Source organism: Otolemur garnettii, unplaced genomic scaffold (assembly GCF_000181295.1).
Source record: "Otolemur garnettii isolate 467f Iridium unplaced genomic scaffold, OtoGar3 scaffold00004, whole genome shotgun sequence".
Classification (NCBI taxonomy): Eukaryota; Metazoa; Chordata; class Mammalia; order Primates; family Galagidae; genus Otolemur; species Otolemur garnettii.
The window spans coordinates 46,292,783-46,299,996 of record NW_003852399.1 but is presented as its reverse complement, the minus strand read 5'-3'; positions in this window follow the sequence as shown (position 1 = coordinate 46,299,996).

Here is a 7,214-nt window from a genome sequence, read left to right as displayed (position 1 = left end):
GAAAACCATGCTTTTGGTCCATCCAAGGCAGGATCCTGGCCAGGAAGCCTCCAAGGCTATAGTTCCACTGCTGGTGAGCTTAGCTGATTGGGCTGCTACTTGTGGTCATAAACTGGAAGATCTATGGGGCAGGAAGGTAAAGAGGAGAGGAAACCCCACTCTTTATAGATTGCTCCTCCCCAGCAAGCAGAATTTCTAACTTGGTGGTGATGCCTCAGCCCAGTGGCCTGGGAGTGAACCATCAACCACTGCCAAGATAAATCTTTGCCCACCTTTGTGTAACCTGTGCACAGGCTTGCCTGACATAGCCCTACTCAGCTTCATGCCTCCACCAACCTCTGTTGAAGAGAATAATGAGTGCCCAGGGATATCCAGGGCCTCATGCAGAACCCAAAAACACCTGAGTGCTTCTTCTGATAGACTAAAGTTGGTCACGCATCTCTAAAAAACACCACTGCAACCTGCTCTCTCTTACAAGAGAATCCTAAAGGTAGGGAGTACAACTTACATGGCACATTATACCATTCACCCATTCAGTCATACAACACATGGCTGATTGTAACCTACAAGCATCATCTACTATATTAGAAATCAAACTGGGTGTCCAAATATAATTTAAGAAACCACAAGGCTGGGTAAAGAGAAAGTATTTCAAATGCCTCCAAGTTCCTTTGTTAACTAGAGACAAGGAATCTGCCCACACACATAGTAAACCATTGCAACAGCCTAAAAATAACTAGCAATTGAGAAAACCACCAAACTAAGAATATCTATAACCAAGGTATCCATCCGGAATCTAAATTCCCATCAAAGTACCCACAAGCAAAGCCAAAGGTCCTTAGCCAACATATGCTATAGGCACAAGCTTAAGCGTGAAGGAAAAAAATTTCTATTTAAACAAAAGAAAACCCCCTAACAAGCAATAGCAGTTACAGAAGGGAAAGAATCGGCACAGGAACCCTGGAGTATGAAAAAAACAGACTGAAAGAACCCCTTGCCTTAAAGGAGTACACCAGCTGTCTACCAATGGATCCCAACCAAAACAAAAATATAGAAATGACAGATAAAGAATTCCAAATCTGGATCATAAGAAAGCTTAATGAAAAGCAAGAGAAAATGGAAAAACAACTGAAAGAAACTAAAAAAAATAATTCAGGAAATGAATGAAAAATTTACTGAAGAGATAGATATAATTACAAAAAACAATAGACTTCTAAAATTAACATAATCAAAAATTTAAAAAAGGAACAAAGTCTATAAAGAAAACATTGTAGTATGTAAAAGAGAAAAATATAAGAATCATGGGAATCCTAGAAGATAAAGAAGAAAAAGCAAAAGTATTTGAAAACTTATTTGAAGGAATAATGGAGAAAAACTCACTTGATCTTGCTAAAGATTTAGCCATCTAGATGCAAGAAGCCAAACAAACTTCTGGGAGATTCACTGGATTCATTCCCACACGGGCACCCCCAAGGCTTATAATCATTATACTGCCCAAAGTCGATGTGAAGGAGAAACTCTTGCAAGATATAAGACAAAAACATCAAGGAACTTACAAAGGAAAATACATCAGACTAGCAGCAGAATTCTCAACAGAAACCTTGACATCCAGAAAGGAATGGGTTTCTATCTTCAGTCTTTTCTAACAGAATAAAAGGCAGGAAAGAATTTTCTATCCCCAAAACTAAGTTTCACAAGTGAAAGAGAAATGAAGTCTTTTCCAGAGAAGCAAACACTAAGAGAACTTGTGATCACTGGACCTGCCCTGCGAGAAATGTTTAAAAGTGACCTATGAATGGAACAGAATTGGTATTTACCAGTATAAAATCACCCCAAAGTTAAAACTCACAGCTCTTATAAATGAGTAATGGAAGGGCAAGGACATAGCAAGTAGGTAACAATCAAAATGATGACCAGAATAAAATCTCATATATTTATGAATGTGAGTGCTCTTAATGCACTTAATAGATATAGATCAGCTGAATGAAGGGGAAAAAAACACACCTCAAACATCTGCTTTAAGAAACCCATTTAACACACAAAGATTCTCATATATATAAGTTAAAGGAGTGAGGAAAAACATTCCATGCAAATAGAAAACAAAATAGGTTTAGTTATTCTAATATCAGATATAATAGACTATGATGTATAAACAGTAGAAAAATAAAAAGATTGTCATTTTATAATGCTAAAAGGATCAATTTGCAAAGAAGATATAAGACTTATGAATATAGTAGAACCACTATAAGTTGACTACCCAAGGGACTGTAACAAATTGGTCAGTATATGCAGGCGGTCAACATAAGGAAGTAGGCCTACTGTACAGATATGTACATGCTGTGCATGTCTGATCTAGGAAAATTAGGTCAACTTAAACAGGTGGCCAATGTAGGCAGGTGGTCAATGTGAAGGTTCTGCTGGGTATATGCACCTAGCACAAGAGCTCCTGGATTAATAAAGCAAATTCTACTAGATCTAAGGAAAGAAGGAAACAGTAACATAATATTGTCTGAATAATTCAATACTTCACTGATAGAACTGGACAAATCATTGAAGCATAATATCGACAAAGCAACACTGGACTTAGAGAGCTCTAAAATTAATGGACTTAACAATCTATCTAAAACATAGAGTATACATTCTTCTCAACAACACATGGGACATTTTCCAAGATATATCATATGTTAGGACACAAAAAAGTGTCAGCAAATTTAAAAATATCAAAGTCATACCACATATCTTCTCAGACCACAGCAAAATAAAACTAGGAGTTAATTACAAGATAAACTCTCAAAACCACACAAATATTTGAAAATAATGAAAATTAAAAGACATGCTGATGAATGATTTTTGTATTACTGACAAAATCAAGATGGAAATCAAAATAAAAAATTTTCAAATTAAATATCAAAGGCAATAAAAGCTGCCCAAGTTCATGGGATATGATAAAAGTTTTGCTAAGGGAAAAACTTGTAGCCCTAAATGCTTACTTCTGAAAGAGAAAGATCATAAATTGACAACCTAATATTACAACTCAAGGAACTAGAAAAAGAAGAACAAAGCAAACCAAAGACTAGTAGAAGAAATAACAAAGCTCAGAACAGAACTAAGTGAAATGGAAACAAATAAATAAACAAAAAATTACAAAGGATCAATGAAACAAAAAGTTGGGTTAGGATTAGGGTTAGGGTCCTTTGAAAATATAAATAAAATCAGTAGACCTCTAGCTAGATTTAAGATTAATAGAAGGAAAAAAAGGACAATTTTCAATCAGAAATGAAAAAGGAGAAATTATAATTAATACCAAAGATATCATTTGCTAATATTATGAAAACCTCTAAGCGTACAAGCTATTATAGAAAACCTTGAGGAAAATGGATAAATTCTTGATGACACAGAATCTCCAAACCCTGAATCAGAAAGAAATAGAAATTCAGAACAGACTAATAATAGGCAACAGATTAAAACAGTAATTAAAAATCTCCCAGAGACAATAACAGCAGAAAATCCTGGCCCAGACATATTCACTGTCAAATTCTACCCACAAGAACTGGTCTCTTTTTAGTGAAGTTGTTTCAGAGAATTGCAAAGGGGAAGACCCTCCCTAACTCATTCTGAGAAGCTAGTATCATCTTGATACGAAAGCCAGGAAAGGACATAGCAAAAAGGGAAAACAACCCACAATATTCCTTATAAAATAGATGCTAAAGTCTTCAAAATAATAGTAGCCAACTGAATTCAATAGCACATGAAAAAGATAATCCACCACAATCAAGTGCATTTCATCCCAGGGATATGAGGATGGTTCGATAGATGCAGATCAATAAATGTGAATCACTACATAAACAGAGGTAAAAACAAAGACCATATGCTCAGCTCAACAGATGTAGAAAAAATACTTAATAAAATCCAGCACCCCGAATGATGAAAACTCTCAAGAAATTAGACATTGAAGGAACAGATTTTAAAATAATAAAAGTTGTACATGATACACCCACCGCCAATGTCATATTGAATGAGGAAAAATTAAAAGCATTCCTTTAAGAATTAGAACACAAACAGTACTCACTGTTACTACTTTCATTCAAGATAATACCAGAAGACTAGCAGAAGCATAGTAATCTGGCAAAAAAAAAAAAAAGACATTCAAATAAGAACATGTCAAATTATCCATTTGCTAATGATATAATCTTGAATCTAGAAAATCTTAAAGACTCCACCAAAATCCTTCTAGAATAGATAAATAAATTCAGCAAAACTCAGTAAACAAATCAATAGCATTTCTATATACTGACATTCAAGCTGAGAGTCAATCAAGAATACAATGCCTTTTATAATAGCTGCAAAGAAAATAAAATATCTAGGAATATACTCAACCAAGAAAATGAGAGATCTCTGCAACAAGAACTACAAAACACTGATGAAATAAATCACAGATGACAAAAATAAAGGAAAAATATCTCTTGCTCTTAGATTGGAATAATCAATGTTTTAAATCTCCATAGTGTCAAAAGTAATTTACAGATTAAACATAATTCATACCAAAATATTAGCATAATTTTCACATATCTAACAAAAATAATTCTAAACTTCATATCATACAAAAAAAGAGATTGAATAATCAAAGCAATCTCAAGCCAAAAGAACAAAACTGTAGGCATCATTTTAGCTGACTTCAAATTATGCTACAAGACTATAGTAGCCAAAACAGCTGCATAGTATCAAAAGCTTTTTCTGCATCAATTGAGAGAATCATATGGTCTTTGTTTTTTATTTTATTTATGTGATGCATTATATTTATAGATTTGCATATTTTGAACCAACTTTTTAACCCAGGAATAAAATCAACTTGATCATGGTGTATAGTTTTCTTGATGTGCTGTTGAATTCTGTTTGCTAAAATCATATTGAATGTTTTTGCATCATATTTATTAACATTAATATAGAAATTGATCTATAATTTTCTTTCTTTGTTAGACACTTTCCTGGTTTGGGTATCAGAGTGATATTTGCTTCATAAAATGTATTGGGAAATATTCCTTCTTTTTCTATGCTTTGGAAAAGATTGTATAATTTAGGTACTAGTTCCTCTTTAAAGGTTTGATACAATTCAGATATGAAGCCATCTGGTCCTGGACTTTTCTTTTTGGGGAGAATTGTATTGTTGATGTTATTTCAGTGATTGATATAGGTCTATTAAAAATTTCTAATTTTTTCTAGTTGTGTCTATGGAGGTGGCATTCTTCCAGGTATTGATTTATTTCCTTCAAATTTTCATATTTCTGGGACTAGAGTTTTTTTTAGTAATCATTGAGGATTTTTTTTTAATTTTTGAGATGTTTGTTGTTATTTGCCCTTTATCTTTTCTGATATACGATATTAGAGATTTTACTTTTCTGTTTCTGGTTAGATTGGCCAAAGGCTTACCAATTTTATTAATCTTTTCAAAAAGCCAACTTTTTGTTTCATTGATCTGAATGATTCCTTTGCTTTCCATTTCATTTAATTCTGCCCTAATTTTGGTTATTTCTTTTCTTCTGCTGTGTTTGGGGTTGGAATGTTCTTCCTTTTCCAGTTGCTTAAAATGATCCATTAATTGTTTACTTCATCTCTTTGTTCTCTTGGTGAAGGCTTCCAATGCTATAAATTTTCCTCTTAGGACTGCCCTTGCAGTCTCACAAGTTTTGAAAATTTGTGTCTTCATTATCATTTTGTACCAAAAATTGGTGATTTCCTTCTTACTCTCATCTTTGACTCAGCTATCATTCAGCCTATGATTATTTAGTTTCTATGACTTCGTTTGAGTATGATGATTCCTATTACTGTTGAGTTCAATTTTTATTTCATAGTGGTCTAAGAAGTACACGGAATAATTTCTGTACTTTTAAATTTTCTGAGGCTACACTTGTGTCCTAAGATATGGTCAAATTTGGAGGATGATCCATGTTTTGGGAAGAATGCATATTTAGTTTTAATGTGCTGTAGAGGTCTGTTAAGTTGCTTTGTTCTTGGGCCAGGTTTGAGTCTACTATTTCTTTATTTAGTTTCTTCTTGGAGGATCCATCCAAAACTGATTTTAACTGTGTTAAAATGTCCAACTATTATAGTGCAAAAAGATATCAAGTTGTTCATACCCATTAGGGTTTGCCTTATAAAGTGAGGAGCATTCTGGTAGGGTGCATAAATGTTAATTATCAGAATCTCTTGTCTATACTCATGTTGGATTTTTCCCTTGACAAATATGTAGCAACCATCTTTATATTTTTTTATCTGTGTTGATTGAAAGCCAATTGTACCTGCCAATAAAATTGCAATCCCTGCTTTTTTTCTGATTTCCATTTGCTGTATTATAGATGTCCATCCCTTCACCCTGACTTTATTTTTATCCTTTAAAATAAGATGAGATTCTAGTATGCATCAGGTATCTGGTCTGAGTTTATGTATCTAGTCAGCCAACCTGTGCCTCTTTAGAGAACAATTTAAGCCATTCATGTTGACAGAATTGATAAGCCTGATAGTGTTTTGGCTATCATGTTTTTCAAATGTCCAGGGGACATTTTTAATCCTTTCACCACTATGGAAGTTGAGTTTTGTTCAAAAATTTCTGAGTGAGTTTACTTTGGTGGTAGAGCATTGTGCTGGTCAGTAGGGAGGATGCGTCTGAGAATATCATGGAGAGCTGGTTTAGTTATGGTAAATTTCTTCAACATGTGTATGTCATTAAACTACCATGTTTCACTGAAAATAAGACCTACCAAAAAAATAAGCCCAAGCAGAATTTCTATGCATTTGTTAAATATGAGCCCTACCCCAATAATAAGATAGTGTGGCTATGTAGCATATCTGCATAGCCATGCCATGCATTTCGATGTGGAGTGGTAAGGAAGACTAGAATACCTTTATCTGCCATAGCTCCTTTTTCTGAGCTGTTCACACTTGTGCAGGTGCATGTGTGGTAACCTCTGTCACAGGCATCCTATTGTGCATGTGTGAACAACTAGGGGAAAGGAGTTCACGCATCACTAACGCCAGCCTCACCAACAATGTCAGCTCCCCTGTCAGGTTCCAGAAGAAGATGACTTAACTGTGTTTGAATAAATGTAGATTGTTGTATTATACTTAGTGAAAATAAGACATCCTCTGAAAATGAGCCTTAGTGTGTCTTCTTGAGAAAAAATAAATATAAGACATTGTCTTATTTTGGGGGAAACACG